This window comes from Dasypus novemcinctus, chromosome 22, assembly GCF_030445035.2.
Source record: "Dasypus novemcinctus isolate mDasNov1 chromosome 22, mDasNov1.1.hap2, whole genome shotgun sequence".
NCBI lineage: Eukaryota > Metazoa > Chordata > Mammalia > Cingulata > Dasypodidae > Dasypus > Dasypus novemcinctus.
The window spans coordinates 8,277,337-8,298,400 of NC_080694.1; positions in this window are offsets into that span (position 1 = coordinate 8,277,337).

Here is a 21,064-nt window from a genome sequence, read left to right on the forward strand (position 1 = left end):
AGTACAGAAGAATAAGGTATAAAAAGTGGAATGTAAAAAAATGAAATGAGAAATAAAATAGAGAAAAATATATAGAATGAATTAAAAGCCTGGGATGATCAAAAGAGAGGAAAAGAAAATAGAATGGGGGGGGGGGGAAGAAAGGAAGAAAGTAAAAAAATAAGGAAAGGAAACAGAGAAAAAAGATAAATAAAAATTTAGAAATATTGAAGCCCAAACAAAAAGTGGTGGGATGAATGACAACAAAAGTGAAAAAAAAAAAAGATAGAAAAAGGAAGGTAAGAAAGAATATAGGTAGAAAAAAATAAGTAAGAGTAAAAATAGGGGGACAAAGAAAGGGGAAACATAACAAACGAAAGAAAACAGCAGCAACAACAACAAAACAACGGAGGAAACACTGCCTTCCATTTGGGCCCCTAAGGAGCTTCTCAGGCTGCTGGTGTTCATCATTCACCCTACAGCCTGCCCTCTGAGGGTGATGTCCTGGGTTTTTGCCATTACATTTAAAAAGTTAAAATTAAAAACAGAAGTTTTATTTTTGTTTTTTAAAGAAATAATAGATCCAAGAAAGCCTAAAGCAAAAAGAATGTCTGTATGTTCCTTGTCATAAAGTACAAGCTGGATGCCTGACACCCAGGTGGCTCATGCTCTAGATTGACCTGGGAATCAAACCTGGGGCCTCCTATATGCAAGTCAGGAATTCCTCAACTGAGCTAACTTGTCTCCTTAGGTTAACTGGTCTTTAGAGAGCTAGCTGCCACCTTTCCCCAGGTGTGTTTAGACTTGTGTAGCTTGCTAGAGACCTGCTGATGAGGTGCCTGTGCCCAACCCCTCTCCACTGTCATTGCTTTCTCGCCCCAGGTGGGCGGCTGGGTGTTCCAGCCAGCCTGAGGGGAACCCCCCTCCCTTCTCCCAGTCAGGTCCGGGTCCCTTATGAGATTCAAAGGTGCCGTTGCTAGACAAAGTGACCACAAAGAAACCACCTGGCTGTGCCAGAGCCCTCTTCCTCCCAGGACACTCCTCCTCCCTGTCCCTTGGCAGCAGCAAGCCAGGGGCCATGCAGTTACTTGCTGTGATTGTGGGGTATATGTGCTGTTTCCAGCCACAGGGGTAAGCAACTCAGTTTTCTTTATCTTTCTAGTACCTTCCTAGATGACTCAGGGCACCTTCCTGTTCTGTATAACTCCAAAGCAGCTCCTCTACATAGGTCCCTGTCTTCTCCCCTTTTCTTCTTAGAGGATATGTCTCTGGATTTTTATGCTGCCCCCATCCTCTGCCATCACAGAACTCATGCTTCATTCTTAACTCTCCACTCTTTCCTTATTCAGAAATCTGTGGATACTCTTAGGCTAAAATCACCTTGTTTCCACAAACCTTAGATGAGATTTTTGTGTCATGGTCATCTGCAGTTTGTAGACTCAAAGCCTTCAAACATGGATATCTATTTTTTACCTTGTAAACTTGTAATATTCTAAATAAGATATTTTCTAAATTTCTACTGTCTAATTTCTAAATTTGGAGTTCAGAAATAGAGCCTCATGTTTATAGATTCATGGCGGGAAGAATAGTCTTTAATAAATTAGGAAAGAATGGTCTTTAACAAATTGTTCTGGAAGAACTGGCTATTCATAGGCAAAAGAAAGAAGGGGACACCTGTCTCTCACCCCATATTAAAAAAATTAACTCAAGATGCTTAAAAAACCTGACTATATGAACTAGGACTATAAAACAAGAAGAAAAATAAAATAAAGAAGCATCTTCAGATCACTATATTCGGCAATGTTTTCTTAGACTTGACACCTAAAGCACAAGCATCAAAAGAAGGAAGAGCTCAGTGGGACCTTATAAAAACTAAAAATTTTGTGCATCAAAAGGCCTTATCACGAAAGTAAAAAAGAAAATTTATTAGCGTAAGAAAATACTTGGAAATCACATTATCTAGTAAGAGTTTAATACCCAAATTATCTAAAGAAATCCTACAAATCTGGAATAAAAAGACAAGCAACCTATTTTAAAAAGGACAAAAGTCTTGGAGAGACATTTCTCTAAAGAAGATATATAAATGTCCCAAAAGCATATGAAAAGATCCTAGAAATCATTAGCTATTAAGGAAATGCAAATCAGAGCTACAATCTGATACCAGTTCACACCCATTAAAAAGACAACTACTAAAAAAATGGACAGATAACAAGGGTTGGAGAGGATGTGGATAAATAGGAACATTCATCCATTGATGGTGGTAAAAAAAAAAAATAGTTGTAGTTGCTGTGGAAGACTGACAGTTCCTCAGAAAATTAAGTATAGAATTACGGTATGAACCAGCAATCCCACCAGGATGGAAACAGGATCTGAAGGCAGTTCCCACTCTAAGCCTTAGGCCTCTTGGCATTTGCACCACAGCTTTGAAGAACTCTATGCTGCTGGCCTTCTCTGGCTGAAGTTCCTTTAGATTCACATGGTCAGAGTCTGAGTCAGCATTTTAACATTTTTTGTTCTTAGAAAAATAAAATATTTTATGTAAGCGTCATTACTCCAACACTGATGCCCCGACTTTAATTCAGAAGATGAAATTTTCTCACTTTATTTTTTTCCTTCTCCCTGACAAATTTTTGAAGGTTTCTTTTTGGACATGACTGTTAGCAATAGGCTTCTACATTATTATTATTATTTTTTCACCTAGGAAAGTATTTATTCTTAAGATTTGATGCATAATTTCTCTAAATACGGAGAACTTGAATATATAGTGTTAGAATTTTTTTAACATATATTACCAGTAACAGTCTTCTTAGACTCTTCAGGATTTTATTTTCTGTAATTCTATCATTGTTTTTATAGAAGTAATTGTATTTTTTAACTTTCTTTCAATTCTTTGAAAACTAATACAGGTTAACCATAATTTGCCTAGATAATACTTTTAAAAATATTTTTTATTTACTTTTCAAAGACACGTAGATCACACAAAATGTTATATTAATAAATATAGAAGGGGGAACTGGCTGTGGCTTGCTTAAACAGTTGGGCTCCCGTCTCCTATATGGGGGGTCTTGTGTTGGCATCATGGGCCCTTCTTGTGAAAGCAGGCTTGCTGGCAAGCTGGGATGTGCTCCAGTCCGGGTGCCGCAGTGTGCCGCCCAGCCCGCATGGCCACGGAGTGCCACCGGCCCCCAAGCGCCACAGAGAGCTGACTTAGCAAGGGGACACAAAAAAAAGAGAGACAAGCAAAAAAACCAAAAAACCAAAACAGAAGAGCTTGCAGCAAATGCACAGAGAGGAGACAGCAAACAAGCCACAAGGGAAGGGGAATAAATAATTTTTTAAAAACCACGTTAAATACCGACACAGAAGTACACACTGTGAATGGACACAGAGCAGACAGCACACAAAATACCACAGGGGGTGGGGTTAAAAAAATACATTATTCTAAAAAATAAAAAATAAAAAAGAGGTTCCCATATGCTCCACTCCCCACTCTCCCCACTTTTCCCACATAAAGAGGTTCTTTCATTAGTGTGATACTTGCATTGCATTTGATGGATACATTTTGAAGCTCTGCCATACAGCATGGACTATTATTTACAGTGTAGTTTACACTCTCTTCCAGCCCATTCAGTGGGTTATGGCAGGATTCATAATGTCCTGCATCTGTCCCTGCAGTATCATTCAGGACATCTCCAAGTCTCAGAAATGCCCCTGAGTCCGGTCAATGATATAATTGTTTCCGTTGCTAGAGTCACAATGATTGTATAGTAGAATATCAGTTAGTTCCACTCTAGGCCATATTTTATTTCTCTATCCTGAGGACCCTGGGATGGCGATGCCAACTCCTTCTCTTGATTGTGAAGGGGCTTATTTCCTACATGGCTGGTGGATGTGACTCTCATGACCACAGCTATAGGCTCTCTTGTTTCCTTGGTGTGGTGGTTGTCCATCCTCACCTCTGTTTCAACTGACCTGGGTAATTCCAATGAACTGGAGTGTAGGTGCTGCAACACCACAGAGGCTCAGGGCCCAGCTGGCACGTGGGCAGCCCAGAAATCCAAGTCTCCTGTGCATACTGCAATCCCAGCACCAACCACAGGTTCAGAAGAGGCATGTGTAGAAAGTCACATATGAATCCAACATCATCACACTTAGGAGTACAAATTCCAAATTAGGGCCCACCATTAAGGCACTGATCTCTCGAGCTTCCTGCAATGACTGTAGGACCAGGGTGTCTTCATAGCCCTCAGGAGCACTACTAGCTGGGGTTGTCTAGTATCATCTTTGGCTCTCTATGAGATCCTGCTGAGACGTGCATAAGCATGACCCCTCTGATGACCTCACAACTCAGTTTGAAGCCTCTTAGGTCTCTCAACCTATCTTCCAGACTCTGGCTCTCTGAGTTGGCTCGATTTGCTTAACTCATATCAGAGAGGTCATGTAATATTTGTCCTTAAATATTTGCCTTGCTTCACTCAACATAAGGTTTGCAAGGTTAATCCATGTTATCCCGTGTTTCTGTACTGTATTCGTTCTTAGAGCTGAGTATCATTCCTTTGTATGTGTATACCATATTTTGCTTATGCACTCATTTGTCGAGGTGCATTTAGGTTGATTCCAACTTTTGGCAATATTGAATAATGCTCCCATGAAACATTGGTGTGTATATATCCGTTGATATCCTTGTTTTCAATTCTTCTGGTTATATACCCAGCAGTGGAATGCTGGGTCACATGGCAGATCTGTAGTTAGTTTTTTGAGGAACAGCCAATCTCTCCTCCACAATGGATGGATCATTCTACATTCCCACTGTCATTCTACATTCCTCCACGTCCTCTCCAACACTTGTAGTCCTCTGGCCTTTAATAGCCATCAGTATATTGGGTCTAAGATGGTATCTCATTGTAGTTTTGTTCCCTTGTAGTTAGTGATGTTGAGCATCTTTTCATGCACTCTTTAGTCATTTGTATTCCTTCTTTGGAGAAATTCTGTTCAAATCTCTTGTCCTTTTTAAAAATGGGTTGTCTCCTTATTTTTGAGATAAAGGATTCTTTACATATGCTAGATATTAGGCTCCTATCAGATATATGGTTACCAAATATTTTCTTTTATTGGGTAGGCTGTCTTTTCACTTTCTTGACAAACTCCTTTGAGGTGCGAAAGGTTTTAATTTTGAGGACTTCCCTTTCTCTGCTCCTGCTTTGAGTGTAACGTTCATGAACGGATTTCCTGTTACAAGTCCCTGTAGATGTTTCCTTACATTGTCTTCCAAGGTCTTCATGGTCTTGGCTTTTGTGTTTAGAACTTTGATCCATCTCGAGTTGATTTCTTAATAAGGTTTGAAATGCTGTTGCTCTTTCAATCTTTTGCATATGGATATACAATTTTCCCATCACCATTTTTTGAAGAGGTCATTCTCTCTCAGTTGAGTGGCTTGGTGGCCTTGTCGAATACCAGGTGATTCCATTTGTTAGTGTGTCTATCCTTGTGAGAATACCATGCAGTTTCTGACCCCTGTTGCTTTGTAGTATGTTTCAAAGTCAGGTAATGTGAGTCCTCTGATTTGATTTTCCTTTTTCAATATGTCTTTTACTGTTCTAGGCCTTTTGCCCTTCCAAATATATTTCATAGGTAGTTTTTCCAATTCAGTAAAAAATGCCATTTTGATTTTTATTGGGATTGCATTGTCTGTAGTTTAGTATGGGTAGGATAGCCATGCTAATGATATTTATTCTTCCCTTCCATGAACAGGGAATATTCTTCCATTTATTTACGTCTTCTTTGATTTCCTTGAACAGTGTTGTGTAGTTTTCTGTGTACGTCATTTACAGCTGTAGTTAAACTTATTCCGAAGTATGTGATTTTTAAAATTTACTATTTTAAGTCATATATTTTTCCTTCATTTCCTCCTGAGATTGGTCATTATTGATGTACATAACTGTTGTGATTTTTGCACAGGTGGTGTCCCGCGGGCAAGGTCGACAGTACCATGATTGGGTGCCTGGTGCTATCAGTCAAGGGTAGGGCCCCTCCCCTTTAGGGGCGTGGAGTCCCGGAGCGGGGCGGGACCTCATTGGCCCAGGCGCAGGCGCAGAAGCTCCGCCCCTCAAGTCCCGCCCTGTCCACGTAGGTGCGGCTGCTGTAAGAGCTCGTGGTGTTTGGGGAGCGCACGAGGACCTGCTGGCTTGTTCCGGAGGTGCCCCCCCCCCCCCGGGACCACGAGGACAGGAGGTACATGTGTAGGCCCGCGTGGGGGGCTGCGGCAGCGCTTAAGGGCCCCGCCTGTGTACCCAACCCACCGTAGCGGTAAGTTTGGGGACCCGACTTGGCGTCGGGGCGGGGCGCAGGTGGGCAGGGACCCCCAGAGGCGCGGAAAAGCGGGCGAGCGAGCCTCCCCTTGCTGCGTCGAGGCCGCGCCGGTGCCGCGCCCCCTCAAGTTCCTGCTGGCTCGCCTGCGGGGCGCGGGTTCCGGAAAGTTGTGCGCAGCGCCCGGGTCCTGCGCGCCCTCAGGGCCTGTTGCGGACCAGGCAGGGCTGCACCGGGTGGGGGCGCTGCTTCTGCGGACTGGGGGGCGCAGGGTGCAGTCAGGGGTCCCGGCCCAGCCCGCCTGGCTTGCGGCGCGTGGCGCCATGTCTGAATAAGGGTCTCACGTCCCAGGGGACGGGCGGCCCGCCTCTCCCCCGCGCTCCTTCCTGCCCCCCACGGACCCTCCTAACCCCCCCCTCCTGTCCTCCCCATGGCCCCTCCTACAACCCCTTCCCCCACTGTCCTTTCTCTCCGGAAAGGTTCCTGTTCTCCCAAGGTCCCTCCTTCCTTCCAGGGTCCCTTCCCCCCTCAGACAGCCCTGCCTTCCCCATGGTCCCTCCTCACCCCAAAAGCCTCTTCTGTCCCCTCCAAGGTCCCTCCTCTTCCCCCCACAGTGTCTCCTGTTCCTGGATGGTCCCTCTTGCTCTGCCATGCTACCTCCACCCCCACAGTTCCTCCTGTCACCCCCACAGTTCCTCCTATCCTAGCCACTAAGGTCCTAGTCGCTCAGAGGTCCCTCCTGCCTCCCCACAGTCTGTTCTACCCCCCCCCCCCCCCCGCCAGTGGTCCCTCCTTACCACCCACTGCCCCTCCTCCCCCCTTCTCTCCCCCTCATTCCTTCTGCCCAGGTTGCCTCCACCCTCATGGTCACTCCCACCTCCCCAAGGTCCATTCCCACCAAGGTCTTTCCTCATTGTCTTTGCTGACCCTTCCAAGTTCCTCCTCCACCCCTACCTTTCCTCCTCCCCTCAGTCCCTCCTGCTTCCCCTGGGTTCCTCCTGCTCCTCCACCATCTCTCCTCTTGCCCCATGGTCCCTCCTTCCCCTCATGGTCCCCCCCCCATTGTCCCATCTGCCCCCCACAGACCCTTCGCTCCCCCAAGGTTCCTCCTGTCCTCTCCAACATCCCTTTTGTCCTCATCGTTCCCCTCGCCCCAGTCCCTCTTCCTCCTCCCAAGATCCTTCCTGGTCTGCCAGGCTTCTTTGACCCCTAGAGTTCCTCCCACCTTCCTACGCCCCTCCCTCCCTCCCATGGTCCCTCCTCGCCCCAAAGTCCCTCCTCGAGCCCACATTCCCTCCCACCAAGGTCCCTCCTGCCACCCCATGGTCTCTACTCCCCACCACCAATCCCCACAGTATCTCCAACCCCCCAAGGTCCCTCTTGTCCCTCCACCGATACCACCTGCTCTGCTGCATTCCCTTTATTCCCACAGTTCCTCTCGCCTCCCCATGGATCCTCCCCCTCAAGGTCCCTCCTTCCTCCTCCATGCTCCCTCCTTCCCCCCCATGCTCCCTCTTGCCCCCCCCATGCTCCCTCTCGCCCCCCGATGCTCCCTCTTACACCCCATGGCCCCTACTGCCCCCCATGGCCCCTCCCCACCATGGTCCCTCCCGTCGTCCCCCAACACCCATGCTCTCTTCACTCTCACATTTACTCCTGCCTCCCCACAGTCCCTCACCTACATGATCCCACTTCTCCCCCAGTGTCCCCTCTCCCCTTCCAAAGTCCCTCTCCCTCTCCTGTGGTTCCCCTTCTCCATGATTCCCCGCCCATGGTCTCCCCCCCACAGCCCTTCCGGCCACCCTGTGACCCCTCCTCCACCCCTGTGGTCCCTGCTCCCCTCCATGGTCCCTTCTCCCCCTCCACAGTCCCCCCTCCCTCCCTGCATTCCCGAAGGTCCCCCCATGGTCCACCCCTTTGCCCCTCCTTCCATCCTCCTGACTCTCCCAGGTGCCTGGGGTCCTTCTCCTTTCAGCAGCCCCTTCCCAGGTCCTACACTTCAAATTTTCCTCGAGCCAGGTGGAGGCTGCTTGGCTTTCTTCTCAAATCTGGAAAGGTGTGAGGCTCTTAAAGAGGTTACTGCTGAGGGGAATTAATTGCTCCCAGGGGAAGGGCTCCTGGAAAGGCTCAGGGGGAGCATGACTGACATCTGGTGTGTGCCTGCAGGGAGCCCAGTGAATGGGGACCCCTCCCAGAAGGGGCCTCTGGGTGCAGGTTTGTGTCCAGCCTGGGAGTTTTGCAGGGATCACAACAGTTTGCAGCTAAAAGTGTGTATCCTTCCACAGTGGTCTGCAGGTGTGGACCCCTCCTCCTCCTAGGCACTTGCATTCTTTGGGCCAAAGCCCTGGTGGGTCACTTGAGCCTTTAATTGTCTGTCTTTCCTGTTTTATTCCTTTCTGCTCTCCAAGATTACACAGGGCAGGTGAGGTCTGGGTTCTAGGGGCCCACTCCCATCGTATCCCCTCCTGGCTGGGGCTGCGCTAGAAGTCCTGGGACAGCTTCAGCCTTGGCTTCCCTCAGAGCTCCCCATGGTCCCAGGGACACTCTTTTCCTTTTGATAGTGTTTATAGCTTTTCTTAAGAGTTTGATTTCTTGGAGTAATGCTGGGTGGAAATGGTTTGAGAGTTCTTGCTAAGGTGGTAGCTTGCTAGGGCCAGAGGACGGCAGCTCGCCAGTGGGGTCACTGTTTTTGGGTGCCTACTAGGACCCTCTGCACAGACTGGGGAAGGGCGCCTGCTGGTCAGGCCACCTGCCCGAGGCTGCTGAGGGAGCCCAGGGTGTGCTGAGTCTTTCCAAGAGCTCCGTGGAGCCTCTTCTTGGCAGGCGGGGGTTGGGGGGTGACTTGGGGACACCATGCCTGCCCTGCTTTGTCTGCCAAGAGCAGTTACCTTAAGTCACCTTAAAGGAGCGAGGCTGCAGAGGAGGTCTCTGCATTAACTGTTCTCAGCCTCTTAGAAGAGTTTTTCCCATTCTAGGGTAGCAGTTTAGGGCTGTGGAGCAGCTGCTCTTTGGACAGGTGGGCTGGACCTTCTCACTCCCTATCCCCTTCGTTTGTCCCCTGCCCTTCCCTCTGAACTTCTGAAGGTGGTTTTCACAGGGTTGCCACCCTGGAAGGTGGGGAGCCAGGCCCAGCTGCTGGGTGCCCTGTCACTTCCATGCAGATGACCACACTGTTCTCCCAATGCACTGTCACTCAGCAGACCCTAAGTATGACGGGGAAGAATATGATGCTACCATCAGTGGGGAAATCCGGGAAGGTTTTATACCAGAACCTTAGCAATGAAATCTTTGGATGAGGATTAGCAGTCCTTTTTTTTTTCTTAAAATAATTTAATGATATATGTATATATTTTTTTAACAAATCAGTTTTATTGATACATATTAATAAAGCATACAATTCTTTCAAAGTATACCATGCATGGTATTTGGTATAATGACATAGATGTGCATTCATTACCTCAGTCATCATTAGAATATTTTCATTGTTTCAATAATAAAAATAAACTAATAAGACAGTTCTTCAGCCCTGTATCTGTTTACCCTGCTAGAAATCACTTCTTTTTCTGGCTGTTCTAGCACAATTATTTCTGTATTAAGCAGTTTTATTGAGACATATTCACATACCATACAGTCTATCCAAAGTGTATAATCAGTGGCTTTTTGTATAATCACAATGTTGTGCCTTCATCACCATAAAATTTTTTAGAACATTTTCAGTACTCTAAAAAGAAAAACCCCATGCCCCTTAGCAGTCCTTCCCCAGCCCTACATAACCGGAAATCTAACTTTATTTTTATAAACATATTTGCATTTTCTATAAATGGAATCATGCAATATGTAGTACTTTGTGTCAGGTTTCTTTCCCTTAGCATAAGTGATATTAACGTTTTGTAGTGTTAACATACATTTGTTCAATTTCAAAGAATAGAGTCTTGTATTTGCAGTTTTATCCATATTCGTATTTCACACATGGTTTTACAATGCTGAAAAATAACTTTTTGGTTACTCTTATTTCTTTTTTGTTACCTCTTTTCTTGAGTAACAGATCACTTCTTAAGGCTCCAATTCTCAACTCTTCAGTGTAACCTCACTTTTTTTTTTCTAAACCTTATTTGTTCATTTAATAATTGAATATGTAAGCAATAGTTTCTTATGAAAGAAAATACTGTTGAATGAAGATACACATTTCTAAATTAAATATATTGGATACATATAAATTTTTTTCAGTCATACATTACAATATATTACGTTCATAGTAATCCAGTCATATAGTATTTGTCCTTTTGTGTCTGGCTTGCTTCCCTCAACATAATGTCCTTTAGATTCATCCATGTTGTCACATGCTTTCCGACTTCTTCTTACTGCTGCATAATGTTCCATTATGCGAATACCTCAATTTGTGTATCAGTTGGTGGACACCTGGGGTGTTCCCAACTTTTCACAGTCATGAATATGCTTCTACGAACATCTGTGTGCAGATGTCTGTGTCCCTGCTACAGTTTTTCTGGATATGTACCCAGTAGTGATATTGCAGCGTCATGTGGGAAGTTTATATTCAACTTCTTTAGGAACCACCAAACAGTCCTCCATAGTGGCTGTACCATTCTACATTCCGACCAGCAGTGAGTGAGTGTTCTCTCTCCATGTCCTCTGCAGTACTTGTGCTTCTCTTTCTGTGGCAGGGGAGGATCACTGGAGTGGGATGTCAGTGACAGGGGAAAACATGGAAGGAAGCTCACCTGCATACGTATAAGGCATGTAAATTTATGTTCATGGGGCATTGCCACGGTGGATGGAGATTCATAAAGTAACTGAAGGAATATCAAATTCCCATCCTGGGGAGCTCTGCCACATTCTCTAAGACATCAGCCAGAATCCCCCGAGTACAGGAGCAGTGACTAGTGAGGGAAGATGGTCTACTAATGGACACTTGATATTGATGACTGTGCTTATGAACCTTTACACTTGAAATCGAAACTTAGCCTAGTATTACAGGGTGTCTAAGAATTGCCTCCTGGGAGCCTCCGTGTTGCTCAAATGTGGCCTCTATCTAAGCCAAACTCAGCATATAAATATGTTATCTTCCCCCCAGTATGGGACATGACTCCAGGGTATGAGACTCCCTGGCATGAAGGGATTACTACCAAGCACCAGCTAGCAATGCAACTGGAAAAAGACCTTGACCTAAATGGGGAAAAGATAAAGATAAATGAATTTATGTGACTAAGAGATTTCATAGTGAGGTGAATCCAGAGGTCATCCCGGAGGTAATGTTTATGCATGTATCAGCAGGATCTCTTTGATTGCCAAAGTAGATGCTACCCCAGACAACTGGGCTCCTGAGGGTTCTGGAGGCATCCAGACACTTGAGTGAGGGCATATAGCTCAAGAGTTTGGTGCCCTGCCAGTGGTCCCTACTTTGGAATTTATGTTCCCCAGAGTGACAGAATTGGACTCAGTTGTGGTTTCCCTACACATGGCTCTTCTGTCCTTCTTTTTGAATCTATAATCAGTACTAAAGTTAGCCCTGTAGAGGCCTGTGTACCCTCCAGGTTGGTTGTGGACAGGCCCAGTGGACTGCTTCCAGTGGTGGCGTGGGGAAACGGGAGGTTGCCTGAAATTAAATAAAGATGCAGATCTATTTATGGATGTACCACCTTTTCTTATACATGCATCAGCTAGTAGACATTCGTATTTTTTTTCCTAGTTTTGGCTGTCATACAGTTGCCATAGGAATCATTGCACAAACACAATTTTGTTTGTCTTGGATAGATTTTTAGAGTAGAATTAGCAGGAATTATGGTAAGTTTGTGTTTTTAAGAATCTGAGAAAATGTTTCCCAAAGTGGCAGCACTACATTGCATTCTCACCAGAAATATATGAAGGCTCCAATTTTTCCACATCTTCTTTAACAGTTGGTATTATGTCTCTTAATTTTAACCATTCTAGTATATATAGCAGATTTTAATGTGTGTTTCTCTAGTGATGAAAAGAATCATTCGTTTCTTCTTTGGAAGTATTTACATTTTTTCCCATTTTTAAGTGCCTTTTTTTTAAAAAAAAAAAGGCATACAATTCATCCATAGTGCACAATCAGTGGTATTCGGCACAATCACATAGTTATGCTTTGATCACCTCAGTCATTATCAGAGCATTTTTATTATCTCAATAATAATAAATGAAAAAACAAGTAAGAAAATCCATCACCTCTCGATCTCTCTGTGCTTTTTCTGCTGTCCACAGATCCCATTTCTAGTTATTTTTGCACAAGTACTTTTTTTCCTCTGTAAATTGATTTATATTTACATTTTATGTAATGGAATCATACATTATGTTACACAATTTATTTAGGTCATAGTAATGCAAGCCTCCTGTATTTGTCCTTTTGTGTCTAGCTTGCTTCACCATACTGTCCCCCAGGTTCATTCACGTTGTTAAATGGTTTATGACTTTATTTCTTCTTACCACTGCATGAGATTCCATCATGTGAATACATCACCGTTTGTTTATCCATTTACTGGCTGATGGACACCTGGGTTGTTTCCAGCTTTGCAATTGTGAATAGCACCACTATGAATGTAGGTGTGCAGATGTTTGTTCATGTCACTGCTCTTAGTTCTTCTGGGTGTTTATCCGGTAGTAGTATTGCAGCATCACATGGCAAATCTATATTCAACTTCTTTAGGAACTGCCAAACAGTCCTCCACAGTGGCTGTACCATTCTGCATTCCTACTGACAGTGAGTAAGTGTTCCTACCTTTCCACATCCTCTCCAACACTTGTAGTTCTCTGACTTTTTAATAATGATCATTCTGATAGCTGTGAGATGATATCTCGTTTTGATTTGCGTTTCCCTAATCATTAATGAAGTGCAATATTTTTTCATGTATTTTTTTTTCATTTGTATTTCTTTGGACAAATGTCTATTCATGTCTTTTGTCCATTCTGTGACTGGAACATTTGTCTTTTTATTGTTGAGTTGTAACATCTCTCTATATATCTTAACCCTTATTGGACATGTGGTGTCTAAGTATTTTCTCCCATTGAATTGATGACCTTTTCACCCTTTTGACAAAGTCCTGGGAGATGAAAAAGTGTTTAATTTTCAGGGGGTCCCACTTACCTAATTTTTCATTTGTTGTTTTTTCTTTGGATGTAAAGTCCAAGAAACCACCATGTACCACAAGGTCTTATGTTTCCCTACATTTTCTTCTCGTAGTTTTATGGTACTTTTATATTTAGGTCTTTGATCCATTTTGAGTTGATTCTTGTATAGAGAGTGAGATAGAGGTCCTCCTTAATTATTTTGGTTATAGATAACCTGTTCTCCCAGCAGCATTTGTTGAAGAGTCTGTTTTTTTTTTTTTTTTTAAAGATTTATTTATTTATTTAACTCCCCTCCCCTCCCCTGGTTGTCTATTCTCTGTGTCTATTTGCTGTGTCTTGTTTCTTTGTCTGCTTCTGTTGTCGTCAGCAGCACCGGAAGTGTGGGCGGTGTCATTCCTGGGCGGCTCTCCCTACCGGGCGCACTCCCTGCGCGTGGGGCTCCCCTACGCGGGGGACACCCCTACGTGGGGGACACCCGTGCGTCGCACGGCACTCCTTGCACGCATCAGCACTGCGCATGGGCCAGCTCCACACGGGTCAAGGAGGCCCGGGGCCTGAACCGCAGACCTCCCATGTGGTAGACGGACGCCCTGACCACTGGGCCAAGTCCGTTTCCCAAGAGTCTGTTTTTTTCCGATTAACACAGACTTGGTAGGCTTGTCAAAAACTAGTTGACCATAGAGCTAAGGTTTATTCCTGTACTCTCTATTCAATTCCACTGATTGATGTATCTCACTTTATGGCAATATCATGGTGATTTGTCCACTGTAGCTTTGTAGTATGTTTCAAGATCTGGCAGTGAAATTCCTGCTATGTTGCTCTTTTTTTTTTTAGAGTACTTTTGGCTGTTCACGTGCACTTTCCCTTCCAAATGATTGCGTAATTTTCTTTTCTATTTCTGTAAAGTAGGCTGTTCGAGTTCGGATTGGTATTGCAGTGAAATCTATAATATGATCAGTTTGGGTAGGATTCACATCTTTATGCTATTTAGACTTCCAGTCCATGAACATGGAATCATGCCTTTCCAATTGTTTAGGACTTTTAAAATTTCTCTTGGCATTGTTTTGTAATTTTCTCCATATAAGTCCTGTACTACTTTTGTTAAATCGATTGGTAGGTATTTGAGTCTTTTTGTTGTTCTTGTAAATGGAATTTTCCCCTTATTTCTTCCTCAGATTGTATAACGCTACTGTCCAAAAACATTGCTGATCTCTCTGTTGATCTTGCTGCCTGCCACTTTGCTGAACTCATTTATTAGCCCAAGTAGCTTCGTTGTAGACATTTCAGAATTTTCTAAGTATAAGATCATGTCATCCACAAATAGAGTTTCACTTCTTCTTTTCTTACTTGGATGCCTTTAATGTTTTTCTTCTCTAATTGATGTACCTAGAGCTGCTATTAAAGGTTGAATAACAATGGTGCTAGTGGTGATCCTTGTCTTGTTCCAGGTCTTAGAAGGAAAACTTTCAACCTTCCCCCACTGGGTAAGATGTTAGCTCTGGGTTTTTCATATGTGCCTCTTTTATCATATTCAGGGATTTTTCTTGTCTTCATCAATTTTGAAATGTTTTTATAAGAAAGGAAGCTGGATTTGGTCAGATGCTTTTTCTGTCTTGATTGAGATGGTCATGTTTCTTTTTTCCTGCAGTTTGTCAATGTGGTGTATTACATCAGTTGATTTTCTTATGTTGAACCAGCTTTGCCTACCAGGAATAAATCCCCTTTGCTTGTGATGTAGAAGTCTGTTGATGTGCTGCTGGATTTGATTTATAAGTATTTTGCTGAGCATTTTGCATCAATGTTCATTAGAGAAATTGGTCTGTAAGTTTCTTTTCCTTATAGAGTCTTCATTTGATTCTGGTATTACGGTGATGTTGGCTTTCTTAAAAGTGTGGGTTATTTTCCCACCTCTTCAATTTTTGGAGGGTTTTAAACAGGATTGCTGTTAATTCTTTTTGAACTGTGTGGTAAAATTCACCTGTGAAGCCGTATGGTCCTGGAGTTTTCTATGTTGGGAGATTTTTGAAGACCGATTCAGTGCCTTTAAATGTGATTGGTTTGTTAAGTTGTTGTATTTCTTGTAGTGTCAATGTTGGTTGGTTGTGCATTTCTAGGAAATTGCTCCTTTCATCTAGGTTTTTTAGTTTGTTGGCATACAGTTTCTCAGAATATCCTCATGATCCTTTTTAGTTCTGTGGGGACAGTCATAACTTTCTCCCTTTCATTTCAAATTATATTTATTAGGTTCTTTTTTTTTCTTTGTTAATCTTGCTGGGGGTTTGTGAATTTTATTGATCTTCTCAAATGACTAGCTTTTTTAAAATTTTTAAATTTTTTTCTTATTTCTAAAAATTTCCCCTTCCCCCTTGCTTGCTTGCTGTCTGCTCTCTGTGTTCATTTGCTGCATTCTCTTCTGTGTTTTTGCTTGTCTCCCTTCTTTTTTTTGTTGTGTCACCTTGCTGAATCTCTGCTCTGTAGCGTCTTTGTGCTGGGCAGCGCACCGTGGTGTCTGTGGGCTGGGTAGCTCTCCTCCGCACTTGGGGGCCCGGCGGCTCTCCACAGCATGCAGGGGAGCCCGCCTTCACAAGGAGGCCCTGGGACGCGATCTGAGGGCCTCCCATATGGTGGACGGGAGCTCATCTGATTGAGCCACAGCTGCTTCCCTCAACCAGCTTTTGGCTTTGATTTTCTCTATTTTTTTCTTCTCAGTTTCATTTATTTCTAGTCTGATCTTTATTATTTCTTCTGTTTGCTTTGAGGATTGCTCTGCTGTTCTTTTTCTAGTTTCTCTTGTTGTTCAGTCAATTCTTGGAGTTTAGCTTTTTCTTCTTTATTACTATAGGCTTTTAGGTCTATAAATGTCCCTCTCAAGACTGCCTTTGCTGTATCCCATAAGTTTTGACAAGTTGTGATCTTGTTTTATTTGTCTGAATACATTTACTGATTACACTTGCAATTTCTTTTTTTATTTTTTTATTTTTAAGGATTTATTTCTGTCTCCTTCCTCCGTTCCCCCCATTGTCTACTCTCTGTGTCCATTCGCTGTGTGTTCTTCTGTGTGCACTTGTATTCTCATCAGGCTGCACTGAGGTCTGTGTCTCTTTTTATTGCATCATCTTGCTGCATCAGCTTTCCGTGTGTGTGGCACCACTCCTGGGTGGACGGCGGTTTTGCTCGGGGCGGCTCTCCTATCCCAGTGGCCATTCCGTGCATGGGGGGCATTGTTACATGGGGGCATCCCTTAGTGGGCCAGCACTCCTTGTGCACAGCAGCACTATGTGTGGGCCAGCTCACCCTATGAGCCAAGAGGCCCTGGGCATCGAACCCTTGGACCTCCTGTATGGTAGGTGGACCCTCTATCAGTTGAGCCACATCCGCTTCCCATATGTCTTCTTTGACCCACTGATATTTTAGGATTGTGTTGTTTAGCCTCCACACATTTGTCACTTTACCTTTTTCATGTCTGTTACTGATTTTCAGTTTCATTCCCCTATGATCTGAGAAGATGCTTTGTGTAATTTCAATCTTTTTATATTTATCAAGAGCTATATTATGCCTTAACATGTGGTCTGTCCTGGAGAAGGGATCCATGGGCACATGAAAAGAATGTATAACCCCCTGAGTTTGGATGGTGCTTTCTGCATATGTCTGTTAGGTCTGACTTATTGGTTATATTCTTTCAGTTCCCTATTTACTCGTTGATCTTCTGTCTAGTTCTGTCTAATGGCGTGAGAGGTGTGTTGAAGTCTCCAGTGATTATTGTAGAGAAGACTATTTCTCCCTTCATTTTTCCCAGAATTTGTTTCATGTATTTTGAGGGACCTTGGTTAGGTACATAGATATTTATGTCTGTTTTATCTTCCTGGTTGATTGTCCCTTTTATTAATATTTGATGGCCTCCTGTGTCTCTTCTCACTTCTTTGGATTCATAGTCCGTTTTGTCCAATATCACTCTTTGGTTATCCTTTCTGTTATTCTTTCTTTTCTACTCTCCTCCAAGCCTCTCTCTCCTGTCTTTTTCTTTCAGAGTCTAAAGTTTCCTCTAATATATCTTTCAAGATGGATTCTTTATTACCAACTGTCTTAGTTTCTCTTTGCTTGTGAATATTTTTTACCCACTTTCGTATGTGAAGGACAGTTTTGCTGGATGCATAATTCTTGGCTAGCAGTTCTCTTTCAATCTCCAAATTGTATCTTAACTACTGTCTTCTCAGCTGTGTGGTTTCTCTTGAGGAATGTGTGCTAAGTCTTACTGGGTGTCCCTTGTAAGTGATGGTTCTCTTTTATTGCTTTCAGAATTTTCTTTTTAAAGATTTATTTTTTATTTATTTCTCTCCTCTGGGATGCAGTTTACTCAGATGCTCAATTTCTTTCTCTTTTTTTGGGATTTGGTGGTGGGAGGCTGTGTGTTACTCCTGCTGTTTGATTCTTGATTCAACCTGGATCGTTAGGATTCTCCCTGTTAGTTTCTCAAAACTGGGTTCTGGACCCAGTGTCTTCATCAGTCAAAGTGGTGCTGATGCAAAATACCAGAAACCTATTAGCCTTTATAAAGGTTGTTTATTTGGGGTAGTTGCTTATATACCAGGCCATGAAGTATAAGTTACTTCCCTCACCATGCCTTGTGTTGGAGCATAATGGATACCGATGTCTGCCAGGGTTCAGACTTCCTGGATTCCTCTCTTCCCAGGGTTCCTTTCTCTCCAGGATCAGCTCCTCTGTTTTCTCCACAAGGTCAGCTGTTGAATGTGAGGATCTCTAGACTTTTCCTCTTTCTACAAGGTCGGTTATAGACGGTCAGACAAACAGCTCTGTCCCCTCCCTTGGGCTACTGCTGTCTCTAATCTCTGGTGATGGTCTCCTGTGTGTTCACTTCTGGGCTCCAGCTCAAAACTCCAACCATCTCTTCTGTCTTGTTCTTTTTTCTGTGAGTCCCCACCCACCAAGGAGTCGGGGATGCAATGACCTAAAGATGTGACCCAATCAAAACGCATTGATCATTATTTAATCATGTAAACCTCTGAATAAAATATAATTTAATATGCCCAGAGGAAAAGACCGGTTTACAAATATAAACCAATATTTCTTTTTGGAATTCATCAATAATATCAAACTGCTAATATCAACCCCAGTAATGGGTTGTAGACTTGGTTCCTAGGGCATTGGGAGGGAAGCTACAAAGGCCAGCAAAAGCTAATCGAACTTATTTTTAATTTTCTCCTGTATACTACCTAGTTCTGCTAGGAGGTGGCATTCTTTGCAGTCCTGTCAGTTCAGTGCCTGGTTGGAGTGTTCTTGCTGTGACACAGACTGGATCAGTCTGGGCAGAGGTTCTTGCCTGGAGATTGAGCTTGTAATTTAAACTTTCTTAGGAACAGTTCTTCAGCCTTCTTTGGCAGCCCCCTCCCTTTTCCTGGGTTGGAAATGATTCCACTCCCCTCTGTGTCCTCAACAGTCATTCTGTTTAGTAGAGAAGATTGAGAGGGTCAGATCTCTTTAGTCCTCTACAGGCAAATAATGGCACAGCCCCGGGCTCATGTGACACAGCAGACCAAATTTTTGTGCCAAAAGCTGAATCAGCCTGAGGCTGTGTCCCTCTCTCTCCTGTTTCCTGCAGAGGTCAGTCTTTGACAATCAGTCCTAACTGTAAGAGAAGGAGATTGAGCCTGGAAAGGCTAGTTGGCAACACAGCAGACCAGATTTGTGGGTCAGAAGCGTCAGCCTTAGGCTGTGTCCCTCTCCCTCCCCTTTCCAGGGGCAGTGGATCTCTGGAGATCTCTTTGTGTAAATTTGGCTCAGAGACCTGAGTATTCTCAAGTCTTCAGTGTGGGGGAGGGTGCCAGCAGTAGCAGCCTCTGCTTTCAACTCACGGTTTTGCTGTCAGGATTCCTCTCCTTTGCTCTCTGTTCTGGGTGCTGTCCAGCCTTCACTTGCTGACCCAATGCCTAGAAGATCTTTTTCCAGTCCATTTCAGCCTGTGCTCCAGCTACTTTTCTGGAGGAGGAGAGAGTCCCATGTCTTCCTAGTCTGCCATCTTCCTGGAAGTCTTCACCGGTGTCATCTCCAATGAATCAGCCTCCATGGATCTGCATAAACTGACACTGCATTTACCAAGTATACTGTAGGAGCTTCTGATTGATTAGAAATAATTCAGTTCTAGGCAATTCATTCTATCACATTTATTCACCAATCTTTGTGTTAAATATAATTATACGTATGAACATATTGGTATCTTACATTTAGCAATGACCACTTAATAATAGTGTATTTTTCCATCCAGTCTTCCTTTTCTCCATCATGTTTGTTTCCTTGAATTACTGGCCCTTAACAGTGGGACAGTCATTATGAAGGGACATAGAGGGTCAGTGCTGACTCCCTCTAAGGTTGCTTTCTAGTTGGATTACAACAAAGGTTGTGGACACCAGGTTAAGTACCAAGTGGAATCTGAGTTCATAGTTGTCAGAGACCTTACTATGTGACTCATAGGATTTTTTTTTTAAATTTATTTTTACTTATCCTCTCTCCCTTGCTGCTTGCTTGCTGTCTGCTCCCTGTGTCCATTCCCTGCGCATTCTTCTGTGTCTGCTTGTATTCCTTTGTTGCATCATCTTGCTGTGCCAGCTCTCCATGGACACAGGCTGTGAGCTCTGTGCAGGTGCGGGTCAGCTTGCCTTCTCAAGGAGGCCCTGGGAAGCACACCCAGGGCCTCCCATATGGTAGACGGGAGCCCAGTTGATTCAGTCTCATCCTCTTCCCTGACTCATAGGATTTTAACATCTGGAGGGTCCGTGGTAACGATATAATCCAGTGCACTAACTTTTCTTTCCAGTGCCTATGTGTCGTGGCAGAGCTCCTGGCTGTGACATCAACGTGAGGGTTGACAGATGTCTATGTGATGTCTCACAACTCTCTGATCTAACGCAGAGTCAAAAGGCCTTTCCTTTAGTACTGGACATCAGAAACTATGCCAGAGTCTGAGGTTATCTGCACAGCTAGCTTCCCTAGGCCCTGTGATTTAGAGGCCACCTTATAAAGATGGACAGTTTGGTCTCTCTGTAGACTCAGGTAATTGTAAGCACATACACAGATGATGGAACCTCCCTTGCATGGTTTCTTTTTTTGTTATTTTGGTTGTTTTTTTGATTCCTTTTTAATTGTGTTTTTTTTTTTTTTTTTTAAGATTTATGTCTATTTATTTCTCCCTACCTCCTCATTGTTTACACTTGCTCTGTCTGTCTTCTTTTGTTTTTTTAGGCAGAAGGACCTCTAATATGACAGGGAGGTGCTTAATCGCTTAAGCCACCTCTCTTCCCTGCTTTGTTTTTTCTCTCATTGTTTTTCCTTGTGTCTCTTGTTGCATCATCTTGTTTTGTCAGCTTGTTGTGGCTGCCAAGGCGTGCCAGCTTGCTGTCTTCTTCAGGAGGCACTGGGAACCTCTTCTCTCTGCTTTGTTGTGTCTCTTTCTTGTTGCATCATCTTATTGTGTCAGCTTCCCATGTCTGCCCATAGTGCCATCTCACTGTGTTCTTTTTTTTTTTTTTTCATCTATTTTTTTTTAATTGACTTTGTAATAATATTACATTAAAGATATATATGTGAGGTCCCATTCAGCCCCACCCCCCACCCCCCCTCTCCCCCCCCCCAACAACACTCGTTCCCATCATCATGACAC